At 45.1% G+C, this 16,318-nt stretch overlaps 1 long non-coding RNA gene across 1 annotated transcript in view; it reads left to right on the top strand.

Annotated features, from left to right (window-relative positions):
* Positions 1 to 6,194: 6,194 nt before the first annotated feature.
* Positions 6,195 to 16,318, top strand: part of LOC131274111 (uncharacterized) — a 33,530-nt gene continuing 23,406 nt past the window's right edge. Inside the window, exons 1-2 of the long non-coding RNA XR_009181322.2 lie at positions 6,195 to 6,269; positions 7,166 to 7,252. This is a non-coding gene — a long non-coding RNA (uncharacterized lncRNA). The remainder of the gene's footprint in view (positions 6,270 to 7,165; positions 7,253 to 16,318) is intronic.

The raw sequence follows: 16,318 nt of genomic DNA, 5'->3' as shown, positions 1-16,318 counted from the left end.
TTTTTTTACTTTAAATTGAATCTTAGGTGTTAAATGAGCATATATTTACAGGTGTCATATCTTTCCCTTAGGTTGATCCTTTCACTGTTATGAAATCTCCCTCTCTGTTTGTAGAGGTATAGGTAAAGTATATGTACATGTCATGAAAGTTAAGTTGATATCAAATGAAATATGATTTTATTATTTAGGATGTTGCATTTTAACCCAATGGAAAACACAGAAAAAGGAAATGACAATATATCCATAAGGAAAAGGAAGGCAATCAATGTGGTACAATTCAAACATCCAATACATATAATAGTAGGAAAAAAGGGCTGTGTTAAAAATGAATTGTTACATTAGGGAAAATCTTCTGGATAGAGTTAAGAAATTCATAATAATAATAATTTGTAAGAGTGGCAGAGTAAACTAGGCTGATGGGACAGAAGTGATTGTGAGATTATTCTAGATAGATATTTTTCATTATGTTCATGTACCTAATCAAGAAAAGTAATATATTTTCATAAAATGCAGATTTCTGGTTCTCCACACTAAATCACAGATAAAAATATCTGGGTATAAAGTATAGAAAATAGTATTTTAAATATGTTCCCTTCAAGATTTTCATGTACAATAAAGATTGAACCTTTCTGTTGGGAGACTGTAATGAATTCAATAATTGAAAGGTTCAGAATCCCTGACATAAGTCATATATATTGGCTTCTTCATTTTCCACTGACCACTAAAATATTACATACCTGGACCACAGTTTAACCTCCTGCCACAATGTCTTTTTCAAGTGATACTTTATAATTATTCTTTTGTTTTTTATTTACCAAGAAAAGGTTTTTATTTGCTAAAAAAAAATTATCTTTATTATTGTTCTTTTTTATTCATTGTCTCTCATAACAGTTATATGTTATTTAATTACCCCTGTAAAAGCTACCACTTTCAGCATTCTTGCATCAGGAAAACTTTTCTTAAGAATGGTATGTTTTCTTCTTTGTGAAAAACAAATATGTAATTGCTTTTTGGCCTGAGAAACTATTTAACAAAAATGATAAAAGGAGGGCTGCCCTGATGGAAGGGGCTGAGGGTCAGAACTGTGTACTCTCAGTTTCCTCCATGACTCCTGCATTAATTTCCTAGCTGCTGTAATGGATTCCATATAATGGGTTGGCTTACCAACAGGGATTTACAGACTCAAGGTTTCAGAGGCCAGAAGGCTTGCTTCCTCCCAGAGTCAGTACTTAGAACTCACCAGCTATGTTGGTGCTCCTTGGCTTTTCTGTCATGTGCTGATGCATATGGCTGCATCTTCTCCTTTCTCTTCTGGGTTCTGTTGACTTCCAGCTTTTGGCTGCTCCCAGAGCTTCCTTTCCACATCCATTTCCTTTGCTTATAAGGACTTCAGCCACATTGGATTAAGGCCCATATATTCAAAGGTCCTATTTACAAAAGCATTCCCACCCACAGACCAGGGGTTGGAACCTGAACATACCTTTTGTGGGGGACATTATGCAATCCCCAACACCAGTGATACCCTCTGACCACTCACCTTTCCAATGGGACCCAGAAAGCAATAAAAAAATCATTAAGTGAGAAATCACTTTGGAAATCAGTATTTCAAATGCCCACAATTCTCCCTTTGCTCTGAACACTAAGAAATTCAGTCAAATTTAACTTTCTTTGTGAGAATGTTTACTTTTGCCTTCTTTATGGCTTTAACTTCTTTAATGCTTTAGTTTCAAGAGAATTTCTTAATTATTTCTATAAATATGTATTTTGTTCCTATTCTAAAAAACCATTATGGAAAGATGGGGTAGAAATAGTCCGAATACATATGCATTATTATTCTCTTTATTAAAATCTTGTGAACTCAAATGGCTTCCATTACTTTATAATTCTTCTGGGAAGATGGCAGACTGGCAAGGCAGAGGACTCTCTTCTCTTCCAGAAAAATAGCTAAAGGACAGGCAGAAATGGCCTGGAAAAAAATCTTTTAGGGTTCAGGATCCCAGGGGAAGGCTGGACACCACCCAGCAGAGAGAGAGGCAATGGAAAAGAACCATGGTGGCAAAACTGTGAGTACATGCTGCAGCTGCCAGTATCCACCCCCACCAAATAGACACTTTGAATTCTCAGGCCTCAGGGCCACTAGTTACAAAGGGGGACCCACCACCCAGAAGTGAGGAGAGAGCAACACAGCCTAAGGCTGGCTGCTTTTGACCCACAACTTTGGTCTGCTATGCCCTTGAGCTCCTGCAGGCTGGGTGGGGCCCTGCTATTGTTTGCCTGGAAGCCAGCAGGGGACTAAAGAGATCTAAGACTAAGATCCGATCCTCTCAATTGCCCTCTCTATTGACCAGGACTGACTGTTTGAATTAGGAGGCTTTAGCCTCCAGGCAGGATCCTCTATCACAGTGATCTGGTCTGGCAGATGCAAACACACTCTGACCAGGCTTTGAACTGAAGGGCTGACAAAGAGTGCCATCTGCTGGTGGACCAAGGAAAAGCATGTGGGGAGCACAGATGTAAATAAGCAAGAGAGGCATTTTCTGGTGTTTACAGTCTCCCTCCCCAAGGCCCTAGGAAGCAGGTCTGCAATACATTACTCTGCTCAGGGCCTAGATCTGAGCAACTAATGGGGACAATCCTAAAGACCCAGAACAAGTTGAACCAAGAATCAAAGCCACCAGTAACACACAGCCTCCTGCCACTAAATCCCTGTGCAAGGAAAGTGAGCATCTGAGTAAACTCGCCATCCAAATCAGATGCCTAGACATCAGCAAAAGTAACAAGTCACTCTGAGAAAAGAGAAGAAATGATCCAAAAAAAAGGAATATATCAAAGTCTCCAGAAGAGACACAGGATTGCAGACAACTAACCAAGGAGATGCACACAAACTTCCAAAATCAAATTAATGAACTGAAAGATGATATGGATCAAAAGATAAAAGATATCAAGAAGACATCAAGTGAGCACAAAGAAGAATTTGAAAACTTGAATAGAAAAGTAACTGAACTCATGGGAATGAAAGACACAATAGTGGGATAAAAAACAAATTAGAGGGCAGCAGTTGTAGCTCACGTGGTTGAGGATCTACTTCCCATGTACAAGGTCCCAGGTTTGATCCCTGGCACCTTCTAAAAACAAACAGATGAAAAAATGAACTGTCACTGCAGAGCAGATGTAGCTTAAGGGTTGGGCATCTGCTTACAATGCACAAGGTCCTGGGTTCAATTGCCAGTACCTCCTAAATAGGAAACAAACAAACAAACAAAAAACAACAAAAAACATTAGAGGCATACAACAGCAAGTTTGAAATGACAGAAGAAACAATAAGTGATGCAGAAGACAGAACAGCAGAAATGGAAGAGAGAAGAGAACAGAAAGAAAAGAGTGTGAAAAATTGAGCGAGGGCTCAGGGAGTTGAGTGATAACAGAAAACACAACCACATGCATGTCATGTCAGTTCCAGGAGGGGAAGAGAAGGGAAAGGGGCAGAAAGAGTATCTGGGGTAATAAGAGCTGAAAATTTCCCAACCCTTATGAAAGTAATGACCTTGCATGTCCAGGAAGCACAGTGTACCCCAATCAGAATAAATGTGAATAGACCTACTCCAATAGGTCTATTCAGATTCATAGTAGGTCTAACAGGACTACTCCAATTGCCAAACGTCAAAGATAAAGAGAAAATTCTGACAGCAGCAATGGAGAAGCAAACTATCACATACAATGGATGCCCAGAAAGATTTTTTGTGGATTTCTCATCAGAACTTGGAGAAGAGAAGACAATGGCATGATGTAATTAGGATACTAAAAGAGAAAAACTGCCAGCTGAGAAATCTTTATCCACCAAAATTGGCCTTCAAATATGAAGGTGCATTTAAAATACAAAGAAAACAGAAATTAAGAGAATTCATGAAAATGATTCCATTTTGTAGGAAATATTAAAGGAGGCCTTACCACCTGACAGGAAAAGACAGGATACAGAGGTTTGGAAGAGATTATAGGAGAAAGAATAGCAGAAAGGATAATCAAGAGAGTGAAAATACAGAAATAAGACATGACATATGAAAACCAAAGAATAAAGTGATAGAAGTAAATAACGCATTTACCATAATATCATTGAATGTGAATGGATTAAACTCCCCAATCAAAAGATACAGGTTGGGAAATAGACATGGTTCAACTGCTAGAGCATCTGTCTACCACATGGAGGGTCCAGGGCTCAATCCCCATGGCCTCCTGGCCTGTGTGGTAAGCTGGCCCACATGCAGTGTTGCTGTGCTCAAGGAGTGCCATGCTGTGTGGGGTGCCCCCACATAGGGGTGCCCCACATGCAAGGAGTGCACCCCACTAGGAGAGGTGCCCCATGTGAAAAAAAAGTGCAGCTCGCCCAGGAGTGGCACTGAACATCGAGAGCTGACACAGCAAGAGGATGCAACAAAAAAAGAGACAATTTCCCTGTGCCACCAGATAATGCAAGCAGACGCAGAAGAATGCACAGCAAATGGATGCAGAGAGCATACAATGGAGGGGGAAGGGAATAGAAATAAAATAAATCTTAAAAAAAAAAAAAAAGATATAGCCTGACACAATGAATGGAAAAACATGAGCCATCCATGTGCTGCCTACAAGACACTCATCTTACTTCCAGGGATAAAAACTGCTTGAAAATGAAATCTGAAAAAAATACTCCATGCAAACAGTAAACAAAAAAGATCATGTCCTCTACACAAGTAAAAGAAAAAACTTGCAAACTTTGATGAATGATTCTGCATTTCTTTGGGATTTGAGGGTTCTATGACAAAGGAAATGAGGCCACTGCCTCTTGTGGTTTAGAAAAGCCTGAGAGAAGAGAGAGAAGAGGCAGGAGCAGGAGGGGGAGGAGAGGGAGCAGGAACTGGAGAGAGGAGGGGAGAAATGGGGCATAAAGAATGGCAGGGAAGGTTCATGTGGTCAGAGAGAACCCTGCAAAGGTGCTAATAGAAGAGGGGAAGCTTAAGTGAGCTAGGAGAAAAACCCTCTGACCAGGTTCTGTACTAGAGCAGAAAAGAAAAATGCTTTAATTGGTTCTAGTAATGAAGACTAGCAAGAGACTTGCTCAATTGCAAAATTCCTTTTTCCTCCTAATTCACTCTTGAGTATGTCTGTGTTGGTAACACTTGTTTAACTTAATACCCTAGCTTTTAGCCATTTTTAGAACTAGAGAAACCTATTCCTTGAACAGGAACCAGTCAGGATTTTTGTGGCTTCTTTCCAATGTAGGCACACCTTCTCCTTTTGGATGGCATGGAACTCTACCATCAGCAGGTGACAACTCAGAACTGTGCAGGTGAGAGAGATAGAAGAAAGAAAGTGTTCCTTTCAAGCACCAAAGAGCATTATGATTATGAGAGTTTCTTTTTCCTCCATAGTATCTACATATTTTTTGTTAGGTGAAAGTGACATAACATAAAATTAACAATTTTAACAGTACATTCTGTGGCATTTAGTACATTCTCTATGTTGTGCATCACATTTATTTAATTTCAGAACATTTTTATCCACTCCGAAGGAAATCTCATAGACTCAAAAGGAGTTACCCCACCTTCCCCACTCCCCTCAACCTCTGCCAGCCATTAATCATTGTTCTGTTTCCCTTTATTTGCATAGTATGGTGGGGGTGGGGGGTGCAGGAACCTCATATTTTTTAATGTAACATTTTTTGTGCTCAAGGTAGCTTAAAAAAGGCAATTAAATTAAAAATTTTTTTTTAAGTTTCCATTTATATGATAGTTTTTTGACATTACAGGAATTTGTTTGGAGTGTTTGGAGTGATTACACAAGTCCTAAAAGATGAATTACTGACAGTTTGTCCCAAGTACTGGTCTAAAATATTCCATGTGCTGATTCATTTATAACCATAGCATTTCATAGATTTTAATTTCCCTTTAAGATTTTCTGCTTTAAAATTCCTGTGTATCTTGGGAAACTACAACAATTCTGTCCATTTTAACTATTTTTATCATCTTGGGTCCTGGAATCATGACCTATTAGCTGAAAAGGAGTCAGTAACCATCTGTTTACAATGAGACTCCCCGCTCCCCCCACCCAGCACACCTCCTGCTGCCCTTTATTGCGCTGCACCCTGAGCTTCAGTCTTCTGTGACGTAGAAGAACATTTAACTCACATCAGAGGGGGAGGCTGGCAGCTTTTCCCAGAGGCGTCCCCACTATTGGCCAGGGGGGTAGCCACGTGGCCGCCAGGGTTAGACGCTCCTCCCGGAGGACGAGGACAGCAGGTAGGGGCCCGCGAAGTCGCGTGGGAAGGGAGCGCGCAGGAGCCCCAAGTACGCTGGGGCCCGCCTGGGCCGCGGCGGGGGTGGGGCTCCTGGCAAGGGCAGGGCGGGCGCTCAGCCCTGCCGCTGGCCGCGCAGCCGCTTTCCCCACCGCTCAGCCCCGCCCCTGGCCGCTCAGCCCCGCCCCTGGGGCCCCGCCCAGCACGCGGCACGGCGGTGGCACCTTTCAGAACCTCGGGTGTTTGGGTCTGGCCGCTGACCTGGTGCTTGGGCCAGGCCGAGGCGCCGCTCAGGGCCAGCCCCCTGTTTGCGGCCCCCCCCGTGTGTGAGCCCCCCCCCTCCCGTGCGGGGCCCCGTGCGTGGGGAGGGCCGTGTCTGGCCTGCGGGGCAGCGAGCGCCTGCCCGGAACCCTCAGGCGGAGCGCGCAGCCCCTCCTCAGACGCCCGCCTGCTCCTGGCTCGGAGCCCGGTACGTGTGCGGACCCCAGCTGGCGGGCGGGTAGCGCCCGCGGGCCTGTGGGCGGGGCGGGGCGCGGGGCTGCGAGGGCCGCCCGCAGCGTGGAAAAGCGAGCGAGCGGTCGTCCCCGCGCTGCGCTGAGGGCGCACCGGCCCGCGCAGCCCACGAAGCGGGAAGGTTGTGCGCAGAGCCCCCGCTGGTCCTGCCCTTTCTGCGCGGTTTGGCGCCAGGGGGTTGGGGGCTGCCTTCGCAGGGGGCCCGTGGGCGAGAGGGGGCTCAGGGCCTGCTTCAGTCTTTGGCATTTTTCCAGACTCCGGTAACTTGTTTATTCTGTGAAAGTTAGTTGAATGAAATTACCTAGTTAGAGCTGCAGAGCTATTCACGCATGAACCACCTTCTCTTATCCAAGCCCCGAGTGATAGGCATTTGTATTTTTTTTCCAGTTTTGGCGGCCAAGAACTTGCTGTGGGAATCATGGTACAGCAAGTTGTCTTGGATAGATATCTCGGAGTGGAACTAGGAACAATGATGTAAGTTTATATTTTTAAGAAACTGACAAAAGCGTTCCCAAAGTAGCAGCACCATGTGGCATTCCCACTGGAAATGTAATGAGGGCTCCAGGTTTTCCACATCTTCTTAAAAGTTGATATTATCTTGATTTTAGCCATTTTACTATGTCTATATGATAAGTCATAGCAGATTTTAATTTGCGTTTCCCTAGTGATGAAAACAATTGAATGTTTCTTCTCCGGTGAAAGTGTTATTTACATAGTTTCCCATTTTTAAGTGCTGTTTGTCATTTTTTTTAACAAATCATTTTTATCGATATGTATCAACAAACAAAGCATACAGTTCACCACACAGTCAGTGGTATTGGGCACCATCACATAGTTGTGCATTCATCACCTCAATCTTATTAGAGCATTTTCTTAATTTCAATAATAATAAAAAAAGTAAATCCATCACTCCTCCATCTGTGCTTCCCCTACTGTTCACAGCTCCCATTTTTGGCTATTCTTCCACAAATGCTTTTGTCCTCCTATAAATTAATTTATATTTACATTTTATATAAGTGGAGTCATACAATATGTTATTCAATATATTTAGTTCACAGTAATGCTGTATTTATGGTATTGTCCTTTTGTGTTTGGCTTGCTTCACTCAATATAATGTTCTCCCGGTTCATTGATGTTGTCAAGTGTTTTTTTACTTCATTTCTTTTTTTTTTTAAGATTTATTTTTTATTTATTTCTCCCCCCTTCCCCACCCCACCACCAGTTGTCTGCTCTCTCTGTCCATTCGCTGTGTGTTCTCCTTGTGTGAGCTTGTATTTTTCAGCGACACCCAGAATCTGTGTCTCATTTTGTTGCGTCATCTTGCTGCATGGGCTCTCCGTGTGTGTGGCGCCATTCCTGGGCAGACTGTGCTTTTTTCACGCTGGGTGGCTCTCCTTATGGGGTGCACTCTTTGTGCATGGGGCTCCCCTCTGTGGGGGACACCCCTGCATGGCACTTGCAAAAATCAGCACTGTGCATGGGCCAGCTCATCACACCAATCAGGAGGCCCTGGGTTTGAACCTTGGACCTCCCATAAAGTAGGCAGATGCCCTATCCATTGGGCCAAATCCACTTGCCCATTTCTTCTTAAGAGCTGCATAATATTCCATCGTGGGAATAAAGCACTGTTTGTCCATTTGTCAGTTGATGGACATCTGGGTTGTTTCCAGCTTTTGACATCGTGAATAGAACTGCTGTGAACATGGGTGTGCAGATGTATATTTGTTTCACTGCTTTCAGTTCTGGGTGTAGACCCAATAGTGATAGTGCTGGGTCACTGGCAAATCTATACTCAACTTCTTTAGGAACTGCCCAACAGTCCTTCACAGTGGCTGTACCATTTGCATTCCCACCAAGTGTGAGTAGGAGTTCCTATCACTCCACATCCTCTCCAACATTTGTAGTTCTCTGACTTTTTAATAGTGGCCATTCTGATAGGTGTGAAATGATATCTCTTAGTTATGATTTGCATTTCCCTAATCATTACTCATATTGAACATTTTTTCATGTGTTTTCTTGCCATTTGTATTTCTTCTTTGGACAAATGTCTATTCATGTCTTTTGCCCATTTTTTAATTGAGTCATTTGTTTTTTTTATTATTGAGTTGTAACATCTCTTTACATATCATGGATATTAAACCCTTATTGGACATGTGATTTCCAAGCTTTCCTTCTGCTGAGGCAGCTGCTTTTTCACCATTTGACAAAGTCCTGTGAGGTGCACACATGTTTAATTTTGAGGAGGTCCCATTTATCTCTTTTTTCTTTTGTTTCATGTGTTTTGGGTGTAAGGTCTGAAAAGTCACCATGAAGCACAAGGTCTTTAAGATGTTTCTCTACATTTTCTTCAAGCAGTTTTATGGTCCTTACTTTTATATTTAGGTCTCTGATCCATTTTGAGTTGATTCTTGTATAGGATGTAAGATAGGGGTCCTCTTCCATTTTTTTGGTTATAGATATCCAGGTCTCCCAGCACCATTTATTGAAGGGACTTTTTCCCCATTAACATGGACTTGGTAGGTGTCTGAAGAACTAGTTGACCATGGAGGTGAGGGTTTATTTCTGGACTCTAAATTCTATTACACTGATCGATGAGTCTCTCTTTATGCCAGTGCCATGCTGTTTTGACCACAGTAGCTTTGTAATATGTTTCAAGGTCTGGCAGTGAAATTCTTCCCACTTTGCTCTTCTTTTTTTTTTTTTTTTTTAAGGAGTCATGTGCACTATTTATTATTTATTTTTATGACAAGGACTGACTTACTCATTGTGTACTACTGAATGAATATAACAGAGTGCTGGGGAAAAAGAAAATAATGTGAAAATAATCATTGAAATTAATTGATTTGCAATAATACACATAAATCAAAGTTTACATTCTTTTGAGATAGAATGCTTTTGGTTACTTGGATGCATTTTCCCTTCCAAATGTATTTGGTAACTGCCTTTTCTATTTCTGTCAAGTAGGCTGTTGGAACTTTGATTGGTTTTACATTGAGTCTATAAATCAGTTTAGGTTGGATTGACATCTTTACAATATTTAGTCTTAGAGTACCACTGTTTTGTAGTTTTCCACGTATAGGTCCTGTACATCTTTGACAAAGTTGCTCCCTACATATTGAGTCTTTTTGTTGCTATTGTAAGTGGAATCTTCCCCTGATTTCTCCTCAGATTGTGCATTACTACAGTACAAGAACACTGATTTCTGCATGTGGATCTTGTATTCTGCCGCTTTGCTGAACTCATTTATTAGCTCAAGTAGCTTTGTTATAGACATTTCAGAATTTTCTAAATATAGGATCATGTCATCTGCAAATAGCACAAGTTTTATTGTACCCTCTTCCTATTTGGATGCCTTTAATTTTTTCTTCTTCTCTAATTGCTCTAACTAGAACTCGTAGTACGATGTTGAATAGCAATGGTGATAGTGAGCATCCTTGTTTTGTTCCTGATCTTAGATGGAAAGCTTTCAACATTTCCCCACTGAGTACAGTGTTGGCTGTGGGTTTAACATATATGCCTTTTATCATATTGTGGCATTTTCCTTCTATTCATACCTTTTGAAGTGTTTTTTACCAAGAAAGAATGCTGGATTCTGTCAAATAACTTTTCTGTGTCTATTGTGATCATCATGTGTTTTTTCCCTTCAATTTTTTTTAATGTGGTGTATTATTTTGATAGTTTTTTTATGTGGAGCTAGCTTTGCATACCAGGAACAAATCCCCCTTGGTCGTGATGTGTAAGTCTTCGATAATGTTGCTGGATTCAATTTGTCAATATTTTGTTGAGAGAATTTTTGCATCTCTGTGTTCATTGTAGAGATGAGTCTGTACTTTTCTTTCCTTGTAGTGTCTTTATCTGTCTTTGGTGTTAGGGTGATGTTGGCTTCATAAAAAGAGTGGGGTAATTTTCTCTCCTCTTCATCATGTTGGAAGAGTTTAAAAAGGATTGTTGGTAATTCTTTTTGAAATGCTTGGTAGAATTTATCTCTGAAGTCTGTATTTATTTGCCTGTTTTTCTCCTTTGGTAATATTGCTAGCGATTTGTCAATTTTACATATCTTCTCAAAGAACCCGCTTTTGGTTTTGATTTTCTCTATTTTCTTTTTGTTGTTGTTCTCAGTTTCATTTATTTCTGCTCTAATCTTTATTATTTCTTTCCTTCTGCTTGCTTTGAGGATTGGTTTGCTGTTCTTTCTCCAATTTCTCTAGGTGTTCAGTTAAGTCTTTGAGGTTAGCTCTTTCTACTTTTTTAATATAGGTGTTTAGGGCTATAAATTTCCCTCTCAAGACTGGCTTTGCTGTATCCCGTAAGTTTTGGTAATTTGTGTTCTCATTTTCATTTTTCTTAATACATTTACTGATTTCACTTGCAATTTCTTCTTTGATCCACTGATAATTTAAGAGTGTGTTATTTAGGCTCCACACAGTTGCAAAGTTACTTTTTTCCTGTCTTTTCTTGATTTCCAATTTCGTTCCATTATGATCTAAGAAGGTTCTTTGTATAACTTCAGTCTTTTCATATGTACTGAGACCTGCAGTATGCCCTACATGTGGTGTATCCTGGTGAAGGATCCATGGGCACGTGAGAAGAATGTATAACCTGCTGCATTTGGATGCAGCATTCTGTGTGTCTGTTAGGTCTAACTCATTTATTATTCTTTAAATTCTCTGTTTCCTTGTTGATCTTCTGTCCAGTTGTTCTGTCTCATGATGTGAGTGGTATATTAGAGCCTCCAGTGATTATTGTAGAAATGCCTGTTTCTCCCTTCAGTTTTGACAGAGTTTGTCTTATTATTTTGGGGCACCCTGGTTAGGTTCATTAATATATTTTCCTGGTGGGTTGTCCTTTTTATTAATATATAATGGCCTTCTCTGACTCATAACTTTTTTTCACTTCAAGTCTGTTTTGTCCAATAATAATATAGCTGTCCCTGCTCTTTTTTGGTTACTATTTGCATGGAGTATCTTTTTCCAACCTTTTACTTATAGCTGGTTTGTATCCATGAGTCAAAGATGAGTCTCTTGTAAACAGCGTATGGATGACTCATGTGTTTATTCATTACACCTCCACTGAGGCTCAGGGCCCAGCTGACACATGAACTGTCCAGAGATTCAAGTCTTTTGGATGTATACCTACCAATTCCAGCATCAACTATAGGTTCAAATAAAAGAGATAGAAGAGGCATGTGTAGAGAAGTCACATTTGAGTCCAACTCTGTCACACTCGGGAGCACAAACTCCAAAGGAGGACCCAGTGGCCAGGCATCAATCTCTGGAGCTATCTGCCCTGACCATATGAGCTGGGTGTCTCTGAATCCCTCAGGTGTCCCACTATTCGTGGTAGCATCTGCTTTGGCAGTCTATGACATCCTGCAGAGACATTTATAAGTGTAGCTCTCTGATGGCCTCCTGGCTTACTTTGAAGTCTCTTAGCCATATCAACTCATGTATCTTTACCTTTTCCCCCTTTAGTTCAATGTCCTTTTCCAGTTGCATCATCAGCTGGTGCTTGATAGTAATCCCTCAGTGTCAGGGAGGATCATTCCTGGGAGTCATGTCCCACATTGGGGGAGAAGGTAATGCATTTATATGCTGAGTTTGGCTTAGAGAGAGGCCACATTTGAGTAACATGGAGGCTCTCAGGAAGTAACTCTTAAGTATCCTACATCACTAGGCTAAGTTGCAAATTTAAGAGCAAAAACACATAAGCATAGTCATCAATCTCAAGGATATATCAATGGACCATCCTTTTTCACTAGTCATTGCTGCGGCGGCTTGCTCAGTCGGTAGAGGTGGGGTCTGGCTGCGGACGAGGGGTCGGTCCAGCTCTGGACGAGGGGTCGGTCCCGCTTGGGACGAGGGGTCAGTCCCACTTGGGACGAGGGGTCGGTCCGGCAGCAGACGAGGGATCGGTCTCACAAGGGGTTGCGCGGTTCGGCTGACGGGGTCGCCCGGCGAAGCCGGCGACGAAGGGGTCGCCCGGCAAAGCCGGCGACGAAGGGGTCGCCCGGAGAAGCAGGTGATGAACTGGGGACAAGGGAGGCCAGGCCCTTGTCGGGGGCTCTCAGGACTGGAGGGCGCACGGCAGAAGAACTACCGCGGAGACAAGGTAAACACGCAAGTCCACTTTACTGAGGGAGAGGCAACAGTTTTATAGGGGCTGGGGAAGGCTGATTGGTCGAAGCCACGCCCTGTTCTGATTGGTTGCCGGCGAAAGGTCAGTGGGCGGTACTGGACGGGGGAGGGGTGGTGGTTAGGGATTGGCTGTCGCTGTTGCTGGGGGAAGGGGCAGGGTTTAGGGATTGGTGGCTGCTGTTGCTGGGGTGGAGGGCAGACTTGAGTTTCCCGCCCACGCCTGGCTGTTGCTGCTGTCGGGGGAAGGGAAAAGGGTGGGCTGGATTTTTCCGCCCACACCTGGCTGTTGCTGCTGTCGGGGGAAGGGAAAAGGGCGGGCTGGATTTTTCCACCCACACCTGGCTGTTGCTGCTGTCGGGGGAGGGGAAAAGGGCAGACTGGAATCCTCTGCCCTGCGCCCGCGCAGGGAGAAGGAAGAAGAAGGGTGCCGCCCCACAAGGCATCGGGTGGCGCCATCTGGGAGGAGGGGTGGCCGCGGAAGCATGGCTGCCGAGAAGGGGAGACCCGAGGGCACTCTGCGCCCATGCCGAGCTTCCTTCAGGGGTGGCGGTGGGCCCGACCAACCACCCTATTATGGGGGCAGCGGAATTAGGCCTACCGCGGCTGCTCCCCTGCCAGGCCAGCAAACCACACTTCAGCCCAAGGGGTGACCGCATTTCCCCCTTCTTTTCAAATAAGGGCCAGGATGGCAGCAGCAACAAGTAGCCGAGGCCCAAGAGGCAGTAAGCAATGAGGGAAGCGGGGCTGAAGAGGGAGGTGAGTATGATGGGGATACAAATGTACAATTTGGGGGGCAGTATCTTGCCGTTGCAAGCAAGGGTGGCCAATGTCCAATTCTTGTTGATCTCGGTGGCTATAAGGTCCATCTGCTTGTTAAAAGTCCAGGATGACAGCGCGTTACAGGTAGTTGATCTCTTCTTGGCGGCGAAGAGCGGTAGAGGCAGACTGTGTGATGGTCTGGAGGATCGCAGCGGTGAGGACAAGTCGCGTCAGGGCACCAGCGATGGTGGTGGCGGCAGCGTCAGGAGTGGTGGAGACGTAGGCGAGGACAATAAGAAGGCCAAAGTCTTCACGGGCGCGAGAGAGGCCGATGTTAATGGGGCGGACCAACATGGGGCGGCCCAATCTGCAACGCAGTAGGGGTTTAAGCGAAAAAAGGAGGGGGGCGGGGGACGAGAAAGGACGCTTTGGATGGCTGAGAAGAGGAGTGAGGTCGAGACAGGAGGAAGCTCCGCAAGCTGCGGGCCGGGGAAAGCGGGTTGCGGGCCGTTTAGCGGGGCTGGTGAGAGGGGTTAGCTTGGCCAGAGGTGGCGAGGGAGAGCATAAGGAGAAGGAGAGAGACTATGTTAATTGGCTCGGCAGCATGGCGAGAGTTGCGGCGTCTGCACTGACTGTAGAGTGCGAGCAGTGAACGGACTTCAGGGTTGGATGGTTGCCTCTCGGGGTGGAGGGTGAGCTGGCTCAGTTGGTGCTGGATCACTCGCATCTGGCGCCGTGCCCTGCGGGACATCCGCTGCTGAGGTGGCGGGTTTGACGTATCTCCCGGGGACCCAGATTGGCTGAGCGGCATCCTGCGGGAAGACACAAGCGAAACCTCGGCCCTGGGTAAGAAGGGGGCACGGGCCACGCCACTGACCTGTTTGAGGGTCCTTCCAAAGGACCAGGGGGGCCTGTGTGGGGCAATACGAGGGGCCCCAATGCCTATGGACTGCCGAGAGACCATCCTTATCAAAGGTCAAGAGATTTAGATGGATTAGGACAGCGGTGATGATGTCTCCGAGAGGAGCGTGAGGGAGGATTTCCCTCTGTTTTTCAATTTCTTGTTTCAGACGGCGATGGGAGCTCTCCACAATGGCCTGTCCTTGTGGGTTATATGGGATACCAAAATGGTGGGCGATTTGGTAGAGCTGAAGGAACCTCGCAAAGGACTCACTGCGATAAGCAGGGCCGTTATCCGTCTTTAGGTCCCAGGGGACCCCCATGAAGAGAATCCCTTGCCGAAGGGCCTTAATGCAGTGCTTAGCAGTCTCCCCAGGCAAGGGGACTGCATAGCACATGTGGGAGAAGGTGTCAATTATAACGTGCAAGAACTTAAGGCGTCCAAAGGACGGGACATGCCTGACATCCATCTGCCACCTGGAATTAGGCCTAAGGCCGCGGGGATTCACCCCCTGCGGTTGCAGAGGCCCCAGAGGCAGGAAGGGGGCACAGGTTTTGCATGTCCGCACTAGGTGCTTACAAGTCTCAATTGGCAACTCAGGCAAAAGGTGGTGGAGTGAGGCGGCAGAAAAGTGAAACCTCGAATGTAAGGACTTAGCCTGATTGATAGCATTTCCGACCGAATCAAGGGCAAGGGCAGAGACCGTCTGATCCGCGGTGTCGTTGCCTGCTGCTAGGGGGCCAGGCAACCCGGAGTGGCTCCGGATATGAGCAATATACCAGGGTGCCATGCGTTTTTCAAGAAGGGTCTTAAGGGCATCCAGTGCCTCATCAATAGGAGAGGAGGTCGGGAAGAATGTAGCTAATGCCAAGACCCTGCAGACTTGCAGAGAATAGAGGCTATCTGTAAAGATGTTAACGGGTTCACAGGGGAAGGCGCGAAGCGCTTCTACAATAGCCAAAAGCTCTCCCGTCTGGACGGAGTGTAGGTTAAGATGTGTAAAGACTTTCGGCTCTGCGACTCCATCCAGGTACACAACCATGGAGTACTTAGTTCTAGACGCATCCGCGAAAATAGTGACGGACCTCGGAAAGGGGGAGGAAGACGGGAAGGGGAAAAAAGGACTTCGGAAGGGAAATTTGGACATGCCTTGGAGTAGGCGGTGACTAGGGAAATGGCAATTGAAATCGCCTGCAAATCCCTCACACAGCACCTGCATTTGCTCATTATCCCTAATGAGGGAGGTGGTTTCTTTCGCATTAAGCGGCCAAACAATTACGGCAGGCTGAGTTTCAAACGTATGGACGAACAGCTGCACTAAATCGGCTGCGAGAGCGATCCATAGTCTTACTGCGGGGCAGATCTTTTGCATCTTGCTTTTAGAAGGATGGAGCCAGAGGAGGGGCCCGTCCTGCCAAAGAACTCCAGTGGGCGTTCCCTTGGTGGGGAGGACCAACGCCTGGAGAGGCCGCTGGGGATCGAACCGCTGGAGGCAGCAGTTATTAAGGGCCTTATCTACAGCGGCAATGGCGGCTTGAGCTTCGGGTGTGATGGCTATCTTTGCGGACACGGCAGAGGGGGGTTTATGACTGGTTTGTAAGAGAACAAATAATGGCTGGAGCTGTGCCGTGGTAACAGACAGAGCCGGACGGACCCAATTGATATTCCCACAGAGCTGCTGGAGCTCTGTGAGGGTGACTCGGTCTGGCACATTTAGTCGCACAGCCATTGGGGTTACGTGCTGGG

The sequence above is a fragment of the Dasypus novemcinctus genome, chromosome 17, assembly GCF_030445035.2.
Source record: "Dasypus novemcinctus isolate mDasNov1 chromosome 17, mDasNov1.1.hap2, whole genome shotgun sequence".
In the NCBI taxonomy this organism is placed as follows: domain Eukaryota; kingdom Metazoa; phylum Chordata; class Mammalia; order Cingulata; family Dasypodidae; genus Dasypus; species Dasypus novemcinctus.
Note: the sequence above shows the minus strand (reverse complement) of the source record. Positions and strands in the feature narration are given on the sequence as shown.